Source organism: Alligator mississippiensis, chromosome 2 (genome assembly GCF_030867095.1).
Source record: "Alligator mississippiensis isolate rAllMis1 chromosome 2, rAllMis1, whole genome shotgun sequence".
NCBI classification, from domain to species: domain Eukaryota; kingdom Metazoa; phylum Chordata; order Crocodylia; family Alligatoridae; genus Alligator; species Alligator mississippiensis.
Genome location: NC_081825.1, coordinates 84,262,793 through 84,289,702, shown reverse-complemented (window position 1 = coordinate 84,289,702; position 26,910 = coordinate 84,262,793). Strand labels below are relative to the sequence as shown.

At 51.8% G+C, this 26,910-nt stretch overlaps 2 long non-coding RNA genes across 2 annotated transcripts in view; one reads left to right on the top strand and one right to left on the bottom strand.

Moving 5' to 3' along the window:
* LOC132248568 (uncharacterized) overlaps nucleotides 1-26,910 on the bottom strand; it is a 56,495-nt gene that overhangs the window by 16,369 nt on the left and 13,216 nt on the right. The window contains exon 2 of the long non-coding RNA XR_009459802.1: nucleotides 21,998-22,176. This is a non-coding gene — a long non-coding RNA (uncharacterized LOC132248568). The remainder of the gene's footprint in view (nucleotides 1-21,997; nucleotides 22,177-26,910) is intronic.
* Nucleotides 21,047-24,935, top strand: LOC132248569 (uncharacterized). The gene is made up of 3 exons (XR_009459803.1): nucleotides 21,047-21,487; nucleotides 22,026-22,138; nucleotides 22,218-24,935. It is a non-coding gene; the product is annotated as an uncharacterized LOC132248569 (long non-coding RNA).

Genomic DNA, 26,910 nt, shown 5'->3' with positions numbered 1-26,910 from the left:
AAGGATCCCGAGTTGGACATTTGTAGCCAACAGCTACAGCTGGCCCAACTGCACAGCCAACTAAAACAAAGGCCTATCCAAAGAAACAAGGGGAAAGACCAAGCCTACCCTCTAGGCCTGGGCTGCAGGTAATTGGGTCACAACTCCACTGGGAGCAGAAAGTTGCAAACTCAACCCCAGCCCCAAACTGGCAGGATTAGAAACTCCCAGGTTCCAACCGTGTTTAAACTGCCAGGCCTAAATCCTGGCCAGGAAAGCCAAGGAACTAATACTATTTCTCCCAATATTAATCCGTTACAAACTCAAGAGAGAAAAAGGGGAAGAAAAGGAGGAGAGAGGAGTGCCCAAACACTAGGACATTCTCCCTCTCTCTCCCCTCTACTTGAGCTTCTCTTTTCACTATCTGCAAACTCCTTTTCCCTTCAACAAGACTTCACTCTTCAGCAGCCCCCTGACAGCTTCTCCTCCCCACAAACCAGCCTAGCTCACCTTATATGCCTTGCATGACATCACCCTGGCCTTGTCCAGTCAGGGAGTGCTACATTCCAGTTCCTCTCCCAACCAACCCACCTGAAGAATCCTCTGCTCCCCCTGGCCAATGAGGCCAGAGGGTTTTTACATATTTGCCCCAGATACAGGCCCCAGCTTGCCACATGCTGAGCACATGGCCAAAGTACAGGAGCCGTCTTGCCCACATAAAAAAAAAAAAAAAGACACACAGACAAAAAAACACAATATACAACCCAAGTGTGTGGGGATGTTACACTAATACTATGAAAAAATCTCATATGTTTGTGCAGACACAGGACTGATAATGACATTTGACTTTATTTGCTGTTATTTTTTAGCATTAAAAAGGATACTAAGAAGTGCAGTATCTTAAGTCTATGACCATAATCACAGTTTGGCCTGTCTGGCAGCAGCCTATCTAGTTTGTGGGGGTTTTTAAAGCTTTGCTTATATCAGATTTTTTTTATCAGTTATCATGGCTGTCAGTATTTATAGGAAACGAAATAATTTGTAAACAGACATTTGGTTTACAATACATCTCATTTCAGAGACTTAATAACCACACTTTTTATTTGTTATCTTAAATCTCTAACCAGCCACTGCTGCAGTATGCATGCTCTCCTCAGCAAAAAGGATGCAGATGATAATTCTTCCTAAAGCAAGCCAAGTAATTATCTTGCACTTCAAGAAGAACAGCTACTACTCCGCTATCAAGGAGGTGCTGCAGGAACAATGGAAACAATGGCACCTCTTTTCTGTATTCCAATTTAAGGGACTTACTGAGCTATGTTACTATGTGTAGAACCAAGTTTCCCTAAAAATTAGTAAACTGTCTGAAATATTCATTTTCCTTAAACTATTGCATTATATGAAAATTGGAATACTACATTTTCAAACCAAGCAATGTTAAAATAAGATTGAATCATCTTATTTTATTATTTTCGTGTTTGAACAGATAAAACATGAAAATACCAATACATGGAATTTTAAATTACTGGTGCTTTTGAGTTTTCTGCATTGAAAATGTCATTAGGATACTCCACATATTCACCTTCTTTTTATGAATAGAACAGCCTTAGAATGTAACTGTGTATTAAAATATATTTTGTTTAGTTATTAAACAGAAGAGTACTGACCAATAACACTGTTGTTGCTGTAGCAAAACCCCCAGTTTTTCTTTTTTTTATTTAAAAATACACTCCCCTCCTCTTCCCCTAACCTTTTCTGACTTTCTCTCTGCCCTCTCTATCCCTTAGAATTGATTAAAAGTAGTACTAGGTAAGCTAAGCTAAGTTCTTGTACACTATTATTGTAATAAGCCCCTTTTTATATTGCAAATAGTGTTCTATTATATTTGTATTGATTTTTCCTCTTTTATATTGTATTATACTATAGTCCTATCATTTTTGCATTGATTTTTATTTTTTTTATTGTTTATTAATACTGTATGGTTTAGACTGGTGTCTGTAAAGTCTATCTGGACCAGCACCATGCCACACCACCTATCCACCCAGAGGCCCTGCAGGCAACTACCCTCTGGGCAACACCTTGCTAGAGAAGACCCTGAGTGGCCATCGAGGATCAACTTATGGCCCAGGATAGATAGCTATCACCCACCTTCCTTCCCCAAGCAAAGTACCTGGACTCTGTTCCTACACACCTTGACCTCAGTCCCTCCACCAAGCCTTTTTCTCTTCTGCTACCATTGTGTGGGTGTATATGTGAGTGCTTGTGTGTGTGTAGGAACCAATAACTTCATGGGGCTGTGTAGTGTGTTGTCTTTTTAATAAACCTGTTATTTTGAAACCACAAGTTGGGTTTTTGTCTTATTGCCAACCCTCCTCCTTGATTTTTCGGCTATCTTCCAGCTTTCTGTCTCTGTTTCCAGTCCCAATTTCCCAGCTTTCTGCCTCTCTCTTTCCTAGCCGTCTCCTCCTTGCCACCAGGCTCTTTCCCTTGCTTTCACCCCAGCACCAATGCCTCAGTTCCTCAGCCCAGCTTCTCTCTAGTCTACTGGTTCTAATCCTAGTCCTGACAACTTTCATTCCCTACACTTTCACTGTTACACCTTAACTTTCCCCCAAGTACCCCAAACACACACATACACACTGTACCATCCAAGTTAGGAACTCACCTATGTGTGTGAACTGCTGAATATATATATGTCATCGTGTGCATGATATTTGAATTAGTGATATGTGTACTGGATGTGCATGTGTTGGTAATTGATTTTGTCTAATTTTTGGTGTGTGTAGTGTGTATGTGCTTGAATTGGTGATAGGTGTGCATGTATCTAGGCTGGTAATTCTGGATGTGTGTGTGCCTGACCTGGTAGTGTATGTGTATGTATGTATATGCACCTAATTGATTTGTGTGTTTGTATGTGTGCAACTGTCACACCCTCCCATCTAACAGCGCAATTTTGAGATCCTGAGAGTTGGCCTGACCCCACAGGGCAACAATGCCAAATATAATTTGCTCTTTGATCCTTCACCAAAAATAAACAATTAAACCTAGAAAAATAATTTCTACCAATAAGGATATATTAATCTTCTTTTATGCCCCTGCATTACTTCAAAAAGTAATGGGAAGTGAAATGATTCAGGTCAGTGTAATACACACTGATAGGATGATTCTGCCTCTAGTGGCCAGGCAATGTTTAAGACATTGTATTTGAACCATGAGAAGAAGATCTATGTACCAATCTACAGTATTTGGGTATTTAGGTATATAAATATTTAGGTTTTAGTATATCTCTTACTTGGGAGTCAGACACCTAAAAGACCTTTGAAGATCTGAACCCTGGCACTTTGTTTCAGATGATAATAGTTAGTGCTTTTAGATGCATAGGTCTCAGTTTCAAACTTTCTGAGCCAATTAGGGCTCCCATGATACCCAGACAGAATAATTATGAATGAAAAAAAACTTCTTGATGAATTAAATATAACTGAACAGTGAATGAATTAGCTGCATTAAACAACAGAATTGGAATTTAAGTTATCTGGTCACTACTTCTAGATCACCTCAAAATGTAGTCAGAGTCTTGCTGTGAATTATAGCACTAATTCTATTAAAGTGTCTGATGTACCTAAGTATGGAATTTGGCTCAAATCCATACTGCTATTCAGAGATCTGGCAAAAAAGTCTAAATTATGAAAGGAAGAATATTTTCTTCATATAAGTTTTATACTAACATGCAATTTATATTGTTCTTGATTTTTCTTGATGAATATAAGACCAAATAACCTGCTATCCTGGTATATGGTCTCTGTCCATAGCAGTACACAATATTAAAGGTCCTTTGTGGGATAGAGAATTTAGACATGCTTGGGTAGGTCTGGGAGTATCCCAAATTACCTTCTTAATGGACTATTAGTTTTTAAAATGACATTGCAGGCATATGTCTACTGAATCACAGTTCTAAATTTGTGAGTTACAAAAACTTACACAGAGGTTCTTGGCTGATCTGAAACAAAGTAAAAAATGGTTGAGGATCTACCTGCATATTTAATAAACTGGTGGTTGCATTGAATTTTGTACCTTGCCCCTGGAAATTTTCCTGCATGTTTTCTAGGGAGAAAAATAATTTTTGTCAAAATTGTTTCCATTCAGGTTATCAAATTTGTGATAATCCAAACCTTTCCATTCTTATCCAGCATGAATTGTAAAATGCCAAGTTCTTGTTGGATAATAGGTCATTGTCTATATGTCCCTGTCAGTTTGGATGGATGTAGCTGGTTCTGTTTGGAAGGACAACTCTGGTACACCTTGCCTTTGAAGTCAGCGCTTGTGCATGTCAAACTTTCTTTTACCTCCTCACAAACTGTACACTGAAAGCCTTTCTTTCTTTCTTTCTTTCTTTCAAGATGGCCGCCGACAGGTGAAGCTCTTCTGAGCTCCTGCAGCTTGGGTGCCTTTTGTGCGTTCCCTGCACTCTGGGCCCTCCTTTTCCTGTCCCCCCCCCCAAAAACCTTGCCTCTACCCACCCTGTCCCTGGGGCCTCCCTTTCCCCCCGCTTTCTGAGCGTTTTTCCCCTCGGCTCTGGCAGCCTCTGCCCCTCCCCCACCCCTGCCTGAGTTCTCCCTGTGATTCCTGCTGCCTCCCTCCCCCAGGGCCCCTTACCTTGGTCCCTGCCATCTCCCCCTGCCTTGGGGCTTGCCCTGAGCCCCTGCAGTGTTGCTCTGCCCCCCCTCAGGCCGATTTTGGGGCGTATTGAGCCCCCTTCCAGTCCCAGTCCCTGGCGTCAGCCTGAGGCTTTTTTTTTTTTTTTCCCCCCTCCCGGGAGAGAGTTAACCCTCTCCTGCCGGGATGGCTGCCAGCAGCCAAGGCACTTGGCATAGGGATGTCTCTGCAAACCTTCCCCTCAGCCATGGCATGCGGGTGCACGCCCCTCTCCACGTCAGGGTGGAGGACTGTGCCGGAGCTCTGGTGGACCTGCTGGGACGCCGGAGCGTCCGGTATGCCTCCCGGGTCAATTCGGTGCCCATTATCTATTTGAGCTCTCCCAACCTGGTGAGGGAGGTGTGTACAGCGGGGCTGGAAGTCTCAGGGGTCCACCACTTGGTCATGCCCCTGGAGACCCTGGCAGTGCGGGTGGTGGCCTCCAGTGTGCCCCCGCACCTGTCAGACTGGGACCTCACCAACACGGTAGAGCGCTACGGTGTCCTCGCCAGCCCCTGGCGCAGGCTGACCATAGGGAGTAGGAACCCCAAGCTGAGGCAGATCCTGTCCTTCCGGAGGCAGGCGTTCATGCTCCTCGTGGGGGACACTCAGAAGCTGCTTCCCTCCTTGACTTTTGCCTCGCAAGGGAGATCCTATGTGGTGTATTTCTCCCTGGGGGGGAATTCCTGCCACCGCTGCGGCGGCAGCTCCCACCTAACTGCCCAGTGCCCGTTTGGGCAGTCAGCCGAGGCACCGGCTGCTGCGCCCGCCCGGGAAGATGGTGCATCCACCTCGGGTGCGGGACCCTCATCAAAGGGTGGGGTTGAGAGACCTGCCAAGCCCCCCCCTGCCCCTGCTCCATCCGAGGGGCTCGACCCCTCTGGCAGTGGCATGCCACCCACGGGGGGGCCTGGGACATCCTCCCAGGTTTCTCCCGCCCCTGTCATAGCGGATGCCCCTTCCGGTGGAGGGGCTGGGGAGTCCTCCCAGTCCCTTCCTGTCCCAGTCCTCCCCGGGGTGGCTAGAGTCTCAGGCACTGGGGCCCCATCAGGTGGAGCACCCGAGACCCCCCTCCACCCCTGCCCCAACCAAGGTGGTGGACCTGGAGGTGACGACACCCAAGCAGCCTGGCCTGGCCCGCCCCCTACGGGGGAGGTGCCAGCTACTCCCCAAAAAGCAAAGAACAAGAAGAAGAATAAAGGAGTGTCTAAAGGGACTCCTGCCCCTTCGGGGCCTGTCTCAGACAGCACCGGGGAAAAGGCAGCCAGGGAACGTGAGCCCCCTCTGCCTGCCCCCCCGGAAACCCTGCCACCTCCGGCCATGACTGAGGGTGTCCTGGAGAGGTCTGGCAACCCCTCGCCCCCATCCCAGCCAGTGGGTCCTGTGAGCAGCAAGGCAGGGGGAGAGTGCCTGCCTCCAGAGCAGCAGCGGGCAGGAGAGACGGCAGAGGGTCTTGCCACCCCACCGCCAGCTCCCCTGCCTGCCAGGGCCGATGAGGAGGAGATGGAGTGCCTGCCCTCTGAAATCCACAAGCGGCCCCGGGAGCGGGACAACATCTGCCCCCCAAAGTGGATGGGGATCGATCTCCCCGAGATGGTCCTCAACCCAGATAGAGAGGGGGGCCTGCTAGGGAGCCTGGCCATTGAGGGCACTTTCACTGGTCTCACCGGGAAGTCCCCTCCCAGGGTACAGCCCCGCCGGTTCTCGGTCAGCAGTATCCACCTCCTGCTGGAGAAACCCCCCTGGGTGGCCCCCAGCTATGGAGGTCTCCTCAACCTCTTGGACCAGACCACGGGCCAGAGGAACGTGGCCGAGAGTATCCGGCAATGGTGTCTGGACCCCGTGCAGTTTGTCCGCGCCGCTAGCGACGCGGCGAGGCTTATGCGCCGGGACCCGGGCACGCGTCAGCATGCCTTCTGGCTCGAGAAGCTGGTGACCCGGGTGAGGGAGATGTGGGGACGAGGCGGGCCCGCGGAATAGGGCAGGGCAACACTAGGCCTTTCCCCTGTCTCCACAGTTTTTCTGCCCGGCGTCCATCACCTTCTCTCCCACCGGTACCCTGCCTACCCTTCCTCCCTCTTCTCCTGTCCATGGTGGTTACCACAATTGCCTCGCTCAACACCAATGGCTGCAGAGACCCGGTGAAGCGGACGGCCATCCTGGAGGGCCTGCAGCAGAAACATCTGGCGATCGCCTTCCTCCAGGAGACGCACAGCGACGCGTACGTTCAAGCCAACTGGCATGCCACCTGGAGAGGCAGCTTGTTCCTGAGCCACGGCACCAACCTCAGCGCGGGAGTGGCGACCCTCCTCTCGCTGCAGCTGTGGTATGACTCGGCGGTGGCACGAGAGGTCATCCCCGGCCGGCTGCTGACTGTCCACATCACCCTGGCACACCAGAGCCTGCTTCTCGTCAACGTCTACGCGCCCACCGACGGGAGAGAGAGGGTCGCCTTCCTAGAGACCCTGGGCAACCTCCTGCGTGACGCCAGCGAGAAGGACGACCTGCTCCTTGTGGGCGGGGATTTCAACTGTACTGTACACACGCTGCTAGACCAGACGGGGCCGGAACCGCACCTGCCTTCGGCCCGCAAGCTGCGGACTGTGCTGGAGGCGGCGGACCTCATCGACGCCTGGCGGGTCCTCCACGCTGACGCACAACAGTACACCTGGGCAAAGATGAGCACCAGCGGGCTCGCCATGGCCCGCCTCGACCACCTCTACATTGGCCAGCACCACCTGCCGGTGCTGCGTGGCAGCCGCATCGTTCCATCGGGCCTCTCGGACCACGCCTTGGTCTGCTCTGAGCTGAGCCTGACTGGCAGAGCACACACGCAGGCCCCTTACTGGTGCCTCAACGTCAGCCTGCTGCAGGACACCCGCTTCAGGGACTGCTTCGCCCACCTCTGGAGGAGCTGGGAGGCGGCGCAAGCAGACTACCCCTCCTGGCGCCTGTGGTGGGACGTGGGGAAGGTCCAGATCCGGGCGTTCTGCCAGCAGTACAGCCAGCTGGCGGCAAGCGAGCTCCGCCGCCGCACCCAGGAGCTGGAGGAGGACATGGCGGAGCTCGAGGCAGCCCTCCTCCACACGGGCAACGACGCGGCACTCCTTGAGAGCCTCCGCTCCTGCAAGAAATGCCTGCGAGAGCTGGCAGAGGGCGTGGCCCGCGGCGCGCGGGTCCGTGCCCGCTGCCAGGAGCTGGCAGAGGCCGATGCCCCAACCAGCTTCTTCTTCGGCCTGGAGAGGCGGCGGGCCGTGGCGAAGACGCTGCACCACCTCAATACCCCGGAGGGCTGGCTGCTCACGGACCCGGGTGAAGTGCGGGAGCATGCCATCGCCTTCTACCGGGACTTTTTTGTGGCTGAGCCCGTCTGCCCGCAGGCCGCCCAGGAGCTGCATCAGGACCTGCTGCACCTGGGCGCTTCGCAGGCCGAGGCCCTGGAGCGCAAACTCTCCCTGGTGGAGCTGGAGGCCACGGTAGGGGGGCTCACCTCGGGCAGGGCCCCGGGCCTGGACGGCCTGCCCGTGGAATTTTACAGAGCCTTCTGGCCCCTCCTCGGGCCCAGCCTCCTCCGCGTCTTCCGCGAGAGCCTCGCCGACGGGACCCTGCCGACCAGCTGCCGCCGGGCCGTGCTCACCCTGCTGCCCAAGAAGGGGGACCTCGGCTGCCTGAAGAACTGGAGGCCTGTCTCCCTCCTGTGCGCCGACTACAAGATCCTGGTCTCCGCACCGTCATGGCCTCCATCATTGGGCCCGAGTAGAGCTACTGCGTGCCAGGCAGGACCATCTAGGACAACTTGTTCCTGCTGTGCAACCTGCTCACGGCCGCAGATCTTTTTGGCCTGGACGTCGGCGTGCTCTCCCTGGACCAGGAGAAGGCCTTCGACTGCGTTGACCACCGGTACCTGCTCGGCACCCTCGAGGCCTTCGGCTTCGGGCCGCTCTTCACCGCGGCGCTCCAAGTCCTGTACCACAATGCCTCCGGCCTGCTCAAGGTGAACGGCGCGCTGTGCTCCCCATTCCCTGTGCGTCGCGGCATACACCAGGGCTGCCCCCTGTCAGGCATGCTGTACGCCCTGGCCGTCGAACCACTGCTGCACGCTCTGCGACGTTGCCTGACCAGCCTCACCCTGCCACCAGCGCCGGGCCCCGCCACCAGCCCCCCGCTCCAGCTGACGGCATACGCGGACGACGTGACCGTCTTCCTGGGCAGCCAGGAGGACGTGCGGGCCCTGGTGGACTGCCAACGCACCTACGAGCTCACCGCCTCGGCCCGCATCAACTGGGGCAAGAGCAACGCCTTCCTGCTGGGGACGTGGGCCGGCACGCCGCCTCCGGACCTGCTGGGAGGCCTCACCTGGCGCCGGGAAGGCCTCAAAGCCCTGGGCGTGTTCCTGGGGCCACCGGACTTTGCAGCCCACAACTGGGAGGACCTGGTGGAGGGAGTAGAGGCCCGCCTGCAGCGCTGGCGCTGGTGCCTGCCCGCCCTCTCTTACCGCAGCCGGGTCCTCGTCGCCAACAACCTGGCAGCGGCCACCCTGTGGCACCGCTGCGCGGTGCTGGACCCTCCGCCGGAGCTCCTGGAAAGAGTGCAGCGGCTCCTGGTCGACTTCCTGTGGGACGGACGCCACTGGCTCTCCTGAGCTGCCACAAGGGCCCACCGGGGAAGGGAGCCAAGGCCTGATAGACCTGACCAGCCGGGTGACTGCCTACTGGCTGCAGGCCCCCCAGCGGCTCCTGTACGCCGACGGCCACCTCCCGTGGCGGCAGCTGGCGTGCCGATTCCTGCGGCGAGTGGGGGGCCTCTGCTTTGACCGGGAGCTGTTTCTGTTGGACCTCATCTTCCTGAACGGGGCAGTTCTTCCCCCGTTTTACCGCAGCATGGTGCGGGCCTGGCGGGCAGCCTTCCATCTCTGCCCCCAGGCCAGGCGCCTGCAGTTCCCGCACCTGGTTCAGGAGCCCCTGGTCTACAACCCGGTCCTGCAGCGTGTCGCGCAGAGCCTGGCCTCCGCCAGCCTCGTGGCAGCCCTCATCGAGGCGCGCACCACCCGCCTGGAGCACCTCCTGGACCCTGCTCGGTCGGCATGCCTGTCCCCCGAAGCCCTGGCTGCCCAGCTGGCGCTGCGCTCCATCCGCACCGTGGGCCGGCTTCTATGGACTGTCAGGGGCGTCCTCCCGACAGAAGTAGCGACCGCCCTGGAAGTCCACCTCCAGGCTCGCCAGACCCTCCCCGCCGCAGCCACCGCGCACGACGCCTTCCCACCGCTGCCCGTCATCCCAGCGGTACCCGGCGAGCTGGCCGAGCGGCCCAACACGCTGCTCAGGCTCCCGGTGCCCCCCAGCAGCAATACGGGCTGCCCTTTTGGCACCCTGCCCCGCAAGGGCCTCTACATGTGGGTGGTGCGCACCCGGCACGCCCAGGTGCTGGCCGGCTGCCCTGACACCGCGTGGCGGCGGCAACTGGTGTGGCCCGGGACCCCAGCGTGGCGCACGCTGTATAAGGCGCCCACCGCCAAGAAGACCAGCGACCTGCAGTGGCGGCTCATGCACGGCATCCTGGCCACCAGCAACTTTGTTCGCCACCTGGACCCGGCAGCCTCGGCGGCCTGCCCCTTCTGCCCGGGGGTGCTGGACGAGGACATTTTCCACGCGTTCCTCGACTACCCCCGGCTGCAGTCGCTCTTTGCCACCCTGGGCATGCTGCTTTGGGTGCTGGGCCGGGACTTCTCCAAGGATGTCTACGTCCACTCCTTCCCCTACCAGGCAGCGGAGAGGGCCGTGGTCAGCCTGGCCAACTTCCTGCTGGGCCAGGCCAAGATGGCCACCCTGAAGAGCCAGCGAAACCGGCTCGCCGGGACCGGGATGGTCGACGCCCTGCGGCTCTTCCGCCTGCTGGTGCGGGCCCGCCTCTCGCTCGAGTTTGAGCACGTGGTCCTGCGGCAGACGGTGCCCACCTTTGAGGAGCGCTGGGCCCTCGAGGGGGCGCTCTGCCGAGTCAAGGCAGGGCGCCTGCTCCTCGCCCTGTAACACCCCTGGCTACTCAAGCTGCGGCGATGTGCCCAGCGGGCCAAGGCCTTGGACTTTGCTTCATGTGGGTCAGGCCCTGAGGCCCCCCATGGGTGTCCCCACTGGCAGAAATGTAAATATGTAAATAGACCTTTGACTCGCTATGGTTTTTTAGTCTAGAGTGTATGGGCAGGCCTTGCAAGCCGTGAGCCCAGGACCATGTCCGTGAGGCCCAGGTGTTCGGGCCAACCTGTACATATTCTTTACAGGCCCCGATTTGTCACCCTCCCTGGAATAAACGCCTCTTAAAAGTCAAAGTCTTTCTTTCTTTCTTTCAAGATGGCCGCTGACAGCTGAAGCCCTTCTAAGCTCCTTCAGCTCAGGTGCTTTCAGCTTGTTGCCCCGCACTCCCTGCCCCCCTTCTCCTGTCCCCCCCCCAAAAAAACCCTTGCCTCTCCCCACCCTGTCCCTGGGGACTCCCTCCCTGCCCCTTCCCCCCACTTTCTGAGCTTTTTTACCCTGGACTCTGGCAGCCTCGTTTGTCTCTGCCCCTCCCCCACCCCCGCCTGAGTTCTCCCTTTGATTTCTGCTGCCTGCCTCCCTCCCCCAGGGCCCCTTCCCTTGGTCCCTGCCATCTCCCCCTGCCTTGGGGCTTGCCCTGAGCCCCTGCGGGGTTGCTCTGCCCCCCCTCAGGCCGATTTTGGGGCGTTTTCAGCCCCCTCCCAGTCCCAGTCCCCCGTGTCAGCCTGAGGCTTTTTTGTTTGTTTGTTTGTTTGTTTTGTTTTTGCACTTTGCAGTTTAACCCCGTACTAGTGAGGAATGGCTGCTCCTATGCCTGGTAGTTGGCATGAGGATCTCTCTCGGGACCTCCCGCTGACTCATGGCCTGAGGGTTCATACCCCTCTCCATGTGGGGCTCAAGGTTTGCGTGGAGGCTCTGGCCATGCTCCTGGGATGGCGTACCATCCGCTATGCGGGGCACGTGAGCATGGTCCCAATGATTTATTTGAGCAAGCCCGCCTTGGTTGACAGGGTGTGTGCGGAGGGCCTGGACATTGCGGGCGTCCACTACCCTGTCACGCCCCTAGAGACTCAGGCAGTGAGGGTGCTGATCTCCAACGTCCCACCACACGTTTCTGATCGGGAGCTGGCCAGGGGACTCAAGGCCTATGGGGTTCCTGCGAGTCCTTTTCGCCGCCTGCCGATGGGAAGCAAGGACCCTCAGGGGAAGCACATCCTGTCTTTTCGGAGGCAGGTCTTCATGCTCCTCAAGGAGGGCCCCCAGTCGCTACCTCGCTCCCTAAGCCTCACGCTCGAGGGTCGGAGGTTCATTATCTATCTGTCTCTGGGGGAGACCACGTGCTTCAAGTGCGGGGGCTCCTCCCACCTGGCTATGCAGTGCCCTCAGGGCAAGGTGGCCGGACCATCGCCACCTGCGGCAGCGCCGAGAGACAGCGCGTCGACCTCTGGGACACGCGGTAGGCCCAGGGAGGCTGGGAGCTCTTCCTCCCGACCTCCTTCCACCCCCATTCCATCTCAGGGGACCGGGGTCTCCAGTGGGAAGCCATCGTTCAGCCGAGGGGCTGGTGCTACTACCATGGCCCCACTGCCCCCTCCCCCGTCTGTGGCACCCCCTGCCCTCAGTGCGGCAGCCCCACCGGGTGGAAGGGCAGACGCTTCCCCTTGCCCCCTGCTTGCCCTGGCCGAAGTGGCTGGGGACTGCGGCGCTGGAGCCTCATCGGATGATGGGGCCCGGGCCTCCTCCCACCCACCCGACAAGGAGAGGGAGATGAGGAGGGCCTCTCTGGACGCCCCATCCCTGACAGACCCCTCCTTGGCCAGTGCCGAGGGCCCCCCCACTACAGAGCCGGACCCCACTCTGGCTGCCACACCACCCGCCCCGTTGGATGTAGCCATCGATGGGGCAGACTTAGCGGGGGGGGAGGGGCCTTCAGGGGTCCCCCTCCCCTCGCCTGTCCCCCAGCTTCCGGAGTCAGGCGGCAGCAGGGATAGTGGCAAATGTCTCTCTTCCGGTGGCCTGGCCCCAGGGGTGGTGGGAGAGCCTGCTGCCCCTTTGGTCACGCCCCAGCCTAGCGGATCAGATGGGGAAGTTAGCGAGATGGAGATCCAGCTCTCTGAATCTCGCAAGAGACGTCGTGAGCAGGATGGCCCCTCCCCCCCCAAGAAGACAGGGAATGTCCTCGCGGAGCCGGTCCTGGACTCGGACGACGAGAGGTGGCTGATGTGCCTGGACATCGAGGGTGTCAACGCTGCAGTTGCGCGCAAGCTCCCGCTGGGGGTGCGGCCTCGCCGCTCTTCTGTAGGCAACATCCACCCCAAGCTGGCGGAGCCCCCCTGCGTCCCTCCTGACTATGGGGGACTCCTGTCCTTGCTGAAGCTAACTAAGGAGCAGAAGAACGTAGTGGGGGGCATCACTCAGTGGTGTGCAGACCCAAAAGTGTTTGTCAAGGCTGCCAGGGAGGCAGCCAAGCTCATGCAGCAGGATCGGGGCACATGCCAGATGGCCTACCGTTTGGACAAGCTTGCCCAGAGGGTGAGAGTGGAGTGGGGCCTGGGCGGGTCCCTCGACTAGAGTAGGGCACGGTAGGCCATCCCTGACCTGTCTGTATTGCCTTGCTCTGCTCTTGGGTGCTCGCTCTTCCACCCGCACTTTGCTTTGCTCTTCCTCTCCCACACCCACACCCATGGCAGCCACAACCATTGGCACTTTCAACGTCAACCGCTGTCGAGACGCGGTAAAGCGCGAGGCTGTCCTGGAGCTCCTGCGACAGAAGAGGCTGGGCGTCGCCTTCCTACAAGAGACGCACTCTGACAGGTTCAACCAGGTGGCCTGGCGGGCTGCCTGGCGAGGACAGGTGTTCCTGAGCCATGGCACCAACCTCAGCGCTGGGGTTGCGACACTCTTATCGCCGCAGCTGCAGCTTGATGCGGCAGTGCTGCGGGAGGTTGTCCCCGGCCGCCTGCTGACCGTCCGCGTCACCCTCGCACAACACCGCCTGCTGCTCGTCAACGTCTACGTGCCCTCCGATGGCCAGCAGAGGGTCGCTTTCTTCAAGACCTTGGCTGCCCTCCTGCACGACGCTAGCGATGATGATGACCTGCTCCTCCTTGGTGGGGATTTCAACTGCACCACTGCCCCGCGCCTTGACCGCACAGGGCCTGAGCCCCACCTGCCCTCCGCTCGCAAGCTGCAAGCTGCCCTGGAGGGGGCAGACCTCGTGGACGTCTGGCGAGCCCTGCATCCTGATGTGCGCCAGTACACCTGGGCCAAGATGGTTGCCGGTGGTCTCACCATGGCTCGCCTCGACTGCCTTTATATCACCAGGCACCACCTGCCACTCCTGCGCAGCAGCCGCATCTCTCCCTCGGGTCTATCAGATCATGGCCTGGCCTTCAGTGAACTGAGCCTGCCGGGGAGAGCCTGTGCACGGGCACCGTATTGGTGTTTGAACGTCAGCCTGCTTCAGGACTCCTATTTCTGGGACTGCTTTGCCCACTTTTGGCAGAGTGGGAGGCTGCGAGACCGAGCCACTCCTCCTGGAAGCTGTGGTGGGATGTGGGCAAGGTACAGATCCAAGCCTTCTGCCAGCAGTACACCCAGCTGGCCACAAGCGAGATGCACCACCGTATACGGGAGTTGGAGGAGGATGTGGCGGAGCTCGAGGCTGCTCTGCTGGCCGCTGGCAGCGATGCAGCACTGAGCGAGAGCCTCCGGCTCCGCAGGAAATGCCTGCGCAACTTGGTGGAGAGCGCAGCCCACGGTGCGAGGGTCCGCGCCCGCTGCCAGGAGCTGGTGGAAACTGACGCCCCGACCCGCTTCTTTTTCAACCTGGAGCGGCGGAGGGCAGCGAGCAAAGTCTTGGATCATCTCAAGACTCCTGAGGGCCGGGTCATTACAGAGCCGGGCAAAATACGCGAACGTGCCGTCACCTTCTATCGCGACCTGTTCACGGCCGAGCCGTCGTGCCCCGAGGCCACGCGGGAACTCCACGAGGGCCTACCACGTCTCGATGCCCTGGAGGCCGGTGAGCTTGAGCGGGACTTGTCCCTGGAAGAGCTGGCGGCCGCCACGGCCAGCCTCGCCTCCGGCAAAGCGCCAGGCCTCGACGGGCTGCCTGCCAAGTTTTACAAGACCTTCTGGCCTCTCCTCGGCCCCAGCCTCCTGCGCGTTCTCCAGGAGAGCCTCGCCAACAAGGTCTTGCCGATCAGTTGCCGCCGAGCGGTGCTGACCCTGCTGCCCAAGAAGGGAGACCTGGGCTACATGAAGAACTGGCGGCCGGTCTCCCTGCTGTGTGCGGACTATAAGATTCTGGCCAATGCGCTGGCCACCCGCCTCCGCGCGGTCATGGCCTCTCTCACCAGGCCCGAGCACAGCTACTGCGTGCCGGGCAGGACCATTCAAGACAACCTGTTCCTGCTGCAGGAGCTACTCACGGCTAGCAAGCTCTTTGGCCTTGACGTCAGCCTCCTCTCTCTAGACCAGGAGAAGGCCTTTGACCGCGTGGCCACGCTTATCTCTTCTGGACACTGGAGGCCTTTGGTTTTGGGCCCCTCTTCACCGGGGCCCTCCGGGTCTTGTACCGAGACATTTCCAGCCTGCTCAAGGTGAACGGGGTGCTTTGCGCTCCATTCCCCGTGCACAGGGGCATTCACCAGGGCTGTCCACTGTCGGGCATGCTCTACGCCCCGGCCATCGAGCCGCTGCTACACGCGCTGCTCCGCAGCCTGAGTGGTGTGGCCCTGCCATCGGCCACGGGCCCGTCTGCTGGCCCTTGTCTCCGGCTGTCGGCCTATGCGGACGACGTCACGGTCTTCCTCAACACCCAGGAAGACGTGCAGGCTCTGGCAGATTGCCAGCGGGCCTACGAGAGCGCCTCCTCCGCCCGCATCAACTGGGGCAAGAGTGACACTCTGCTGCTTGGCGCATGGACTGGCACACCTCCCCCAGACTTGCCGGGGGGCCTCGCCTGGTGCTGCGAGGGCCTCAAGGTCTTGAGCGTGTTCCTGGGGCCGACGACCTTCATGGCGTGCAACTGGGACGGCCTCGAGGAGGGAGTGGAGGCCCACCTGCAGCAGTGGCGCTGGCGCCTGCCCAGCCTTTCCTACCGGGGGCGCATCCTCATCATCAACAACCTGGCGGAGGCGACCCTGTGGCACCGCTGCGCGGTGCTGGACCCTCCGCCGGGGCTACTGGAGAGACTGCAGAGACTCCTGGTGGATTTCCTGTGGGACGGACTCCACTGGCTCCCACGAGCTGCCCTCTACCTGCCCACCAGTGAGGGGGGCCAGGGACTGATCGATCTGGCCAGCAGGGTGGCCACCTATCGGCTGCAGGCCCTCCAGCCATTCCTGTACACCGAAAGCCACCTCCTGTGGCCACAGCTGGCGTGCCGATTCCTGTGGCGAGTGGGGGGCCTCAGCTTTGACCGGAAGCTGTTTCAACTGGACCTCACCTTACTGAATGGGGCAGTCTTTCCCCCGTTCTACCGCAGCATGGTGCGGGCCTGGCGGGCAGCCTTCCATCTCTGTCCCCAGGCCAGGCACCTGCGGTTCCCGCAACTGCTTCGAGAGCCCCTGGTCCACAACCCGGCCCTGCAACGTGTCGTGCCGAGCCTGGCCTCTGCCAGCCTCGTGGCAGCTCTCATCGAGGTGCGCTCCACCCACCTGGAGCACCTCCTGGACCCTGCTCGGTCGGACTGGCTGTCACCCGAGGCCCTGGCTGCCTGGCTGGCGATGCGCTCCGTCCGCACCGCAGGGTGGCTTCTGCGGGCCATTAGGGCTGCCCTCCCGACGGAGGCAGCGACCCCCCTGGAAGTCCATCTCCAGACTCGCCGGCCCCTCCCCGCCGCGAACGCCACAGAAGACGCCTTCCCGCCACTACCCGTCATCCCAGCGGTACCCAGTGAGCTGGCCAAGCGGCCCAACATGCTGCTTAGGCTCCTGGTGCCCCCCAGCAGCAATATGGGCTGCCCTTTTGGCACCCTGCCCCGCAAGGGCCTCTACATGTGGGTGGTGCGCACCCGGCACGCCCAGGTGCTCGCCGGCCGCCCTGACACTGGGTGGTGGCGGCGCCTGGCGCGGCCCGGAACCCCAGCGTGGCACACGCTGTATAAGGCACCCACCGCCAAGAGGACCGGTGACCTGCAGTGGCGACTCGCGCACGGCATCCTGGCCACCAGCACCTTTGTGCATCACCTGGACCCAGCGGCCTCAGCGGCCTGCCCCTTCTGCCCGGGGGTGCTGGACGAGGACATTTTCCATGCGTTCCTCGACTGCCCCCGGCTGCAGCCTCTCTTTGCCGCCCTGGGTGCACTGCTTTGGGTGCTGGGCCAAGACTTCTCCGAGGATGCCTACATCCACTCCTTTCCGTACCAGGCGGCCGAGTGGGCCGCGGTCAGCCTGGCCAACTTCCTGCTGGGCCAGGCCAAGATGGCCACCCTGAAGAGCCGGCGAAACCGGCTCACCGGCACCAGGATGGTCGACGCCCTGCAGCTCTTCCACCTGCTGGTGCAGGCCCGCCTCTTGCTCGATTTCGAGCACACTGTCCTCCGGCGGACGGTGCCCGCCTTTGAGGAGCGCTGGGCCCTCGAGGGGGCGCTGTGCCGAGTCGAGGCGGGACTCCTGATCCTCGTACTGTGATACCACCGGCTGCTCAAGCTGCAGTGACGCGTCCAGCTGGCCAAGGCCTTGGACTTTTTTTGTTCATGAGGGTCGACCCCTGAGGCCTCCATGAGTGTCCCCACTGGCAGAACTGTAAATAGTCCTAATGTTCGTTGTGTTTGTGTGTGTGCGTGTGTGTATTGTTTTGTTTAGTCTAGAATATACGGGCAGGCCTTGCAGGCCATGAGCCCAGGCCTTGTTCATGAGGCCCAGATATTCGGGCGTACCTGTACATGCTCTTTACTGGCTCCGAGTTATCACCCTCCCTGGAATAAATGTCTCTTAAAAGTCAAAAGTCTTTCTTTCTTTCTCTTGTTTTCTCGCATTTTGTGTGTCATGAAGCTATGCAAATTTATTTCCTTCTGCTATTAATCATTATGATCTTGACTTAATTGGTATAAAATATGCACACAATAGACAGAGTTTAAAAGCTATTCTAGAATACTGAACTGATATCAGTATCATATGCATATGCTGTCCACATACAAAGGAAAAATCATCTACTATATCTGACAAGAACCCTGCATCTGGATAACAATCAGATATACTAACACAGATAATTCACATTTTGAATGTGTTAACACCGAGCTATTTACAAGAATAATTATAACTAATGTCAAGTTCCCAAAAGAAAACAGAAGTGAATCAATGATAATGATGGTCACTTCTCTTGTTCTATTCACCACATTGATGATTAGACACTCTCAGGAACATAAGGTATAGCGAAAGCTTTGTTATCTAGCACCCATGGGGAATGAGGGGTGCTGGATAACAAAATATGCTGGTTAATTGAGAGGTCCGAACAGGCATCTTTACCTGTTCGGGCCGCCAGTTTTCCCACCACATTTGGTGCATTGCCGAACCTCCCGTGGGCCCTGCAGCCCATGAGGGACAGGGAGGCAGGCCCCGTGCAGCCTGCTATGCCCCAGGCCGTGGGGGCTTGGCAAAACCGGAAGTGCCACAGTGGGCACTTCTGGTTTCACTTTTATCTTACAAGCCAACATGCCAGTTAACAGAGCATGCCGGCTTGTAAGGTGCTGGTTAAAGCAGCTTTTACTGTATGTGAATTTCCCTGCTATCTGCCCTTAATTATGTGTGCATGTGTTTAAAGTATTTGGAATAATCTGTTTAAAACAATAGTTTAATATTTCAGTAAAGTAGCACTAGAAAAGAAGGCTTCTCTCTCTTTTTCTACAAAAATACAGTGCCAAGAGAGAGAACCTGACAAATACTTTTAAGTTCTTTCATTTATCCAGAAACTGTAGGGAAAAGGTATATGGCCCCTAGTGACTTGAAATTACAGTGTCTGTGTTGCCTTAATAAAATGGGACTTTATAGTGTGCTTTCAAGGTTTTCTGAGTAGTCCATGTACTGTGTAGTCCAAGGCTATAGAGTTACATAAAAGCCCAAGTTTATTGATAGTTTTCCACTGGTCAAAGAGTAGCTTACTTGCAGATCATTCAAGCAAATATTTTTTCTTTTTAAATTTTATTATCTGAGAGCTATATACAGAGTTTGTTCTTGGTTTAGAAACCCTGAGCTCTATTAAGTGCATTCAAATTGATTCAATGGAACTTAAAATCCAGGTATGAAATAAATATGACATGTTCTTTTAGGGCAGTACAAAAGTGAACAGCAACTGATACAAAGAGAGAGAGAGAGAATTTATAAACAGCATGGATTTGAGTTTTAGAGCAGCAGTCGTTCCATTAAGGAACAGAGCTTTTGAAAAGCTAATGGTGGAGATATATCTTTGAAATGTTGATTATACAGTAAAAGCTGTGTTAACCAGCATTTTAGAACTGGAATACTCTAGTAACTGGAATTTGGAAGGGGAAGCTCGTACTCAGCAGCTGCCACCGCCACCCACCACCCTGTGCTGCCGCTGCTCCACATGTGAATCGCCCCCCACCGTTTTGCGTCCAGCCAAGAACCCCTGCCTCAGGTAACTGGAATTTTTAGATAACAGGCACCCCCCCTTACCCTACTCATGCCAGATAACAAAGCTTTTACTGTATTTTGTTTATAAAGTTTATAAAGGTTTTAAAGATTTGTGTTGAAATTAATTTAGTGTAACACGTACTCTCAGTGAAAAATTAAATGCTAATACAGCATCTTATAGTTTTTATAGATGCTTATGCTAATTTAGTATAACTGTCAAAAAGAATTAATGTAACCTTTACAAGAAAACTGAATAAATAAAAAGTTAAAGTGTTAAAGGTGCTGTGTTATATCCAAATGTCAGCATTACCTTTTTGAATTTATGGTTCTTATAAGATATGGCTTTTTGATGTAATCACTCAAGAGAGTGGGGAATTGTGCACAGATATAGTTATATTTTAAATACTTTACATTGAAAAGTAGTAATTAACTACTAAACTGGTCTCATTTGATATTCGTTTTAAGGTTTAAAGTTTCATTTGGATTCCTACCAGATTTCCATAGCAGCAATACCACGTACACTAGTTTTACAATAGTAAAACTCCATTGATTTTGGCAAAACATATCCTGGGTTTACTCTGGTATCAAAGGGAGAAGAATTAGCTACTCTGTCCTTGGAAAGATAAATATGTGATTTTGTTGCAGTAGACAATTGTGTGAAGACAAATCTGTGAAATCCTGGGATGCTTAAAATCATTTTCCTTGATAGTGTCCAGAAGACCTTTTAACATTTTGCATGTTAATTACATCAATCCCATTAACTCTTTCACAAGATCCTAAACTACATTCAAAACCTGACATTGTTGATATAGAATGAATAAGTAATTTGCCAACAGTGAAATGCAACTGCTTATGGGATGAAATGCAATAACGTGAGTGTTTGTTCCCATAAAGTAATATATTGTTCTATTCTTAATAAATTAATAGAATATGCTTGTGCTTTCCATAAAATCTTTCAAAAGATACCTTTTGAAAAATGAATGAATTCCTTCTGACTTATGATTGCTAGAGTTGAAGAAACTATTCTCTGTTGTGCCCGCGACTTCACTTGTATTAATCTGGAGCTACAGCCAGGCATAACATGGCCTTAAGTAGATAACGTCATGTCTCATAAAAGTAAGTGATAGAAGTTAAAATCCTAGCTTACTCTCAACTTAACTGAGAAAGCTCTCCAGCTGTTAGGTTAACAGATCTTATCAGACTTTTCTTCAAACTGAATGATAAATGAATGATAAATTTCCTGGCCCAGAAAAGAGAAGAGTTGAAGCTCTAAGCTCTTTTCTTTTCTGGAAGAGAACAGAATAGCCAGGAAGTTCATTTAGCTAGTTTCAAAAAAGTCCAATAAAGTCTGTTAACCTAACAATGTAAAGTATTCCATTTCCCTATGAGTGCCTCATAATATAAAACATAGTCCTCAGAAAGAGACAGAGACACAAACATAGGAATGAGTCTCCATAGGAAAGGCAAACAAATCTGGTATTTCCCTGAAACATGACTGAACATCTTAAGATTTTGCCATGAAGATGTAAAAAATTGAAATAAAACAGGCTTTTAAAGACTCTAGTTTTGGCAATTCTTATTTGGAACAAAAATGTGTCATCCACAGGTTTTACTCTAAGCAATCTATTTAATAAGACATACATCAACTTGTATAATTAAACACAAAATCATTTTACGAATAATAAGAGATTAATTACTATTAATATGGGCTGAGCAGAGGAGCCACATACTTGGAGGCCCAAAAGCCCTGCCTGCCCCGCCTCAGGAAGAGGACTATCACTTGAAATGAGTAAAACTTTCCACATGTCCATTGTCTTAGCCTCCCCCACTGACCCACAGTAAAAATAAAAGTCAGCACTTATGGGGCTGGGTGTCCAAATGGATTCTTTCTATACAAGCCAAAAAGATCAGCATTGGGTGAAGCAAAATTGGTACAAGTGCTCAAATATTTTTTGAGCAGCTATGTTCTCTAAGTATAGCTTTTTACTAAAAATAAAAACATTTTATCTTTCAACTGTATTACCCAGCAAAATAGTTACTCTTCTGCATCATATGATTTTACTACTTTATTTTTCTGTATACTAAGGAACCTTTACATACTGAGCAGTGCCTCTGACAAGAAATGTCTGCTGTCTACTCAAAGTGATGTCCAATAAATCCTCCAAGTGGAAATGAAAATGAGTCTCAAAGGTCAGATCCAAATTCTGATTGCAGATTTTTGCTTCTGTCCTCCACAGCAATTTAAACAAATATCAAATCCAACTCCATATTTAGATTCTTAAAACTGTAAAGTTCTGGATTGTTTTGGTCTTAGTTATTTAATCCATTTAAAAATTCCTGCCACTTTCTTTAAAGACTTCTTATCAATGCCAAATAGTCATCTAAGGCATATGTTCTGTTATCATGCAATTTTCAGCTGGAACCATTAGCTACCTCTTTAATTATTACTTCCCCCACACTTTGTGACCTTGAAGGGCCTCAATAAAATACAACAGCAATTGCTTCTTCTTAGAAAACCCAATTTCTTTTTATGTCCATTTTAAACTTCCAGTCTGATGCACTTGACAGGAATCTGTTCTTTCATCATTTCATTTTGTTGAGTCTAAGAACTCACATCTCAGAGCTTCTGATCATTACTGTAGGCTATATTTTGTCTCACACTGAAAAACAGCCCAAGGAAGGGTCTGTGTAAGCTCTTACCTTTCACTTCTTTTTTTTCTGTATTCAGAGAGAAGAGAAGGAATGGAGGAAGTACTGTCCACTGGCTAGGGCACAGGTCTAGGACTCCAGAAACTAAGACTCCAGTCCTTATTTCTCCATAGGTTTCCTCTGCACCCACGGGTAAGTGGCTTAAGTCTCTGTATGCTCCATTTCCATGTCTGTAAAAAAAAGAATAACATCAACTTCCCTACCTCACCAGGATGCTATAAGGATAAATAAATTAAAATTGAGATGCCATGAATTCAACAGGATGCCTTCAGAAAATGAGCTCATGCTGGGTACAACCAACCCTCACCTGAAAGCACCTGGATCTCAGTCAAAGTGCATTTATTAACAATTCTTCCACCTCCTTCTTGAACACTGCTCTGCATAGTTTTACTGATGCCTTCCCTATGGTTGTTCAACATCCATATGAAGCCATTTTCAGAAGTGGTGAGACAACAATGGATGAAGTGCCAGCAGCACATAAACCTGTCTTGCAGCTGGTTTATGTCAACAAATATCACCAGATTTCCATATTCTTAGCTGAGATCAACATTCAGATGATGAGCACCTGGCTACAGCTGAGTCCAGAGAAGATTGAGCTGATTACTTCAAAGAACTTTATGTCTATATAACATCTCAAATCATAACAAATAAGTATATCGCTAGAGCTCCTAGATGCAATGATAAAACTAATATTAACAAAGGAATCTGCCACTCTGACTCTGAAATCATTCTGAAGCCTTCAGGTTTCTCTGGTACTCTCCAGTGCTATTATATGTCCAGATAACTAATAGCAAAAATAAATGCTCACATACAACCTGTGATTGGTAAAAAGCTTGTATGTTCATCCTATTGGACATACACTTACGTATAGTAGTTTGTTCATCCATCCATCTATGAAGTCTGGCCTTGTTCACTGCAAGAATTATTTTCTAAAAATGAATCTACCTACTCTAAAAGCTCAAGTAGTGCAACTAGCTGTTCAGTGACAAAGAAGTATGTGAACATATCTCCCTATTATCCATTTTCTGCACTGATTGCTACTTAACAAAGTCCAGTCTGTGGTCTTGGTTCTGATATTCAAATCCTTCCATACGTGCTAACTACTGAAGAAATTGTCTCTCTTTATAATTGTGGATTCCCAATAACATGGTATGAACCCTCGGTACAATAAAAATAGTTAGTGGGAGGTGGGGAGAGGCTCTTGAATGAAGAAGACTATCTATGGTAGAAATAAGTTCTGAGGTTTTACCCAAATTTTGTTGGTTTGACTTGGCTTTCTCTTAACAAACTATATATATAAATGGCAACACACAGGGGGTGCATAGGGGTGCACATGCACCCCATAAGAGCACTGGTGCACCCCCTGACAGCAGCATTCCCACACTTAGGTGACGGGTAAGGGGGGCAGGCGAGAGAACTGGTGCCCCCCCTGAGAGCACCGGCCAAGGAGTGGAGATGCCAGGAGAAGTGGTCCCCACGGTCCTCTCATGGCCAATCACGCTGACCTGGGGAGGGGGGTTCCCCCATGGCCAATCATGCCATCCCGATTGGCCCTGGGGGGGGCAAGTGCGCTGACTTAGGAGGCACCTGTCACCCATGACATATATGCACCAAAGCAAGAGGAACACCTATAAACTAATCAAACTATTGCTTTTTCTATAAAAGAAAAGAAGGAAAGAGGAAAAGAAGATAGAAATTATTATTATTTTCATTTTTGATTTTAAATACTTGAGAGGTGCTCCCACACTAGACCATGTGAACCATATAAGCAGTTAAATAAACAGATGCTAACTAATTCCAGTTTCAGTTCAATGCCTTGCAAAATGCATCTTCGCTAAAAGACATTTTCTGTATATTGCACACATTTTCCTTGCAGAATTTACTCTCCCCATTCTGTTTTGATTTGACCATGCCTGGTACAAAGCAATGCATTGACCCTAACAGATGCATAATTATTTGAGGGTTCTGCTGTGTCAATATCTATCATTCTTTCCCAGCATGACCAATTTTTCTGTTTCCATTTCTACACTCTCTGCTTCTTTTCCATTGTTTATTTCTTGAGTTATCACCATCCTTTTTTTTTTTTCCATTCCTCTGATGTCTGTCATTGTTCCTCAGCTTCTCTTTAGCTACAATCTCTTTACACTTGGGTGATGCAGTCAGCTTATTAGAAACTGTCATCCTTCTGACTGCTTTTCCCCTCATACTAAAGTTATTCCCATTTTTAAAGGTATCTTTAGAAAATTATAGTCTGTGTGTATATATGTGTGTGTACGTGTGAGTGCATGCATACATGCACTATTTCAAAGGGAAATTGAAATTTGATTCTCTGGCTCAAACACCAATCTTATTGTTAAATGGAGCTGTTATACCTAATAGCAAAAGAAGTAGATGCCTCTTTCTCTTCACTAATTATATGTGCAATCTGGTTAATAAGGCCAAAAATCAAACATTGTTATTCTTGTGCCTTTCTTGAGCACTCCACAGAATTCTGGACAATGAACTTTGTGAGGATGTCCACTGGTAGGAGGAAGGGGAGTGGAAAGGACAGGAGTTGGCCACTGACAGCTGTCTTCAGTCACTTTCATTTTGCTGCTGCTAGCACAAAACCTGACCTTACTACCCATAGGTTAAGAAGTACATACTCTCAAGGAGCCACAGAAGTCCTCCTGCTTAGCCAACTCAGGAACCGAAGGAGAACCCATTTCTCATTTGGATTTCCACCCCCTCCCCCCCAACTCAGTCAGTTCCACTTATTGACAGCACAGATGGCAAAACAGCCCACCACTATTGTGGTAGTAATGAATTCCGAATGGATTATTTGGGGAAGACTAGGGGAACACAGTGGAACAAATGGGCTGCCTGTTGATTTGAATAGCTTAATCCTTATGTATCCATAGCTGAAAGGAAATTTTAGATGCCTATATGAACTGGGTGGCTGTTCCGATGCACTGGAATTACAGTACATCAGAGCAGACTTGATTAATTGAGTCTGGTGAAGTATGGTAATTACTGCGCTCCAGACAGCCTTCGCATCTCGTGTATCAATGTCCCCACACTGAAAAATGGCTATGGGGGCACTTTAACTAAAGCACATTGAACAAGCTTTAAATCAGGTATCCCCACTGCCATTTTGTAGCACAAGGACACTGATACACAAGATGCTCTGGGTGTTTGAATTAGAGCAGCGATCAGAGCCACTCTAATTAAAGTGCCCCCCTCAGCAAAATACCCTTTGATGGACACATTTGTTAAAATGTTGGCAGCACATCACTTTCTGCCATTACTTCCTGCCCTTCATATTCTCCCCCCTGCTATATAATTGCATATAATTGCATTTATTGCATACGGTTGCTATTGTCTCTTGAGTATAACAAACTTAAAGCTTTCTTCTTTTTAACTGAACTTGCTGAAAAAATCCACTTTGTGACCGATCTTCAAGATAACATGGACACATCAACATTAGCTTTGTAATGTCTTTGTTAACCTGCTGTGAGATTTCTCTCCCCATTTAAGAGAGAAACAAAGCAAGCAAGACAGCTCATTTGTGAATCTTGCAATATGATACCTGAAGAGTACGATTTTATTAAAAGTAAAAGACTTCTTGTAAAAGAATTGAACTGTATGAATTGGCCTACTGTATAATCCTGTCGGGAAACTTTCTGCTTCGTCTGTTTTATTTCTTTTTTCCTTTTTCTTCTTATATCCTTTGCTGTCTCACACACAACTTTCATCAGTGCAGCTCTTTCTGCAGTTACATTCTGTTTCTTCCCCTCAGTTATTGTTGAATTGAAGCTTCTTTTCTGTTATCTTAATCCTCACTTTTTAATTAATTAATTCATTGCCTTTCACCCTCCATTGCCTTTCTCCATTTTGTTTCAAAGCTATTAGCATTAGATTTCATTGCTGGTGGTTTCCTGTTTTCCTGTTCAATCTATAGTTTATCGGCTTTAATCTTCTTCATAGTACTTCTGAAAATGTATGTTATAGACTATCGTCTTCACCTTGTCCATATTCTTCCTGAACAATTCCTGTTAGTGCTAATTTTATGTCTTTTACAGTTCTGTTATTTGCTGGTCTCGTCCTTAAATGCTGACCACTGATTTCTTCTCCCTCAGTTCCCACTCTTCTGAAATTAAAGACTTGTTCAGAAATTGCAGCAGAGTGAATCTAGATGATTTTTAGCGTATTGTGAGCAGTTTGGGTCTTTAGCCCTCCCTACTTGTGCAAATAAAGGCAGGGTGGGATCTAATGCATGATTCACATGACTGCGCCTCCTTCCATGCCACACGTGGATGGCAGGAGACGCAACTGTGGGATTGGACATTAGACGACATCATGCTTTACTGCCAGTGCAGGAGGAGCCCCATGCACTCCAGTTGAGGGGCTTTCAGACACAGGGGTCCCATACACACCTCTGGAGCCAGAGGCTCCCCACTATGATGATCTCCTAGGGCTTGGGGGGGTTTTGTTAGACATGGTGCACCCCTGTGGCTGGGAGCCCTGTCAGTTGATGGGGCTGCCAGCAGCCGGGGAGACCCTGCTATACGTGCAAACTAAAGCTCAGTAGGAACCAGCTATCAAGTTAGCACATATTTTCAAGGTCTAACTTTAGAGCCGCTTAGAGCTTTTTATTGTGTGATAGCTACTTTGCAAGAGTAGCTGGTCTTCAGGTAATTGCATAATTAACCAGTTAAATGCACAATGCTTGTAATATGTAGGGGGGGGCTTTGTCTCAGTCAGTGCATTGCCTGCAAACCACCTGGACTGAGCTGCTTCTGATTTGCCTTTGCTGTTTCATGCTTCCATTTTCACTGGATGTGTAATTTAGGTTTGATTTACAGATTCTGTTTAGTTTCACACCACCTCATTGCATGACTCTTTTCTTTTACCTTCATCCAATT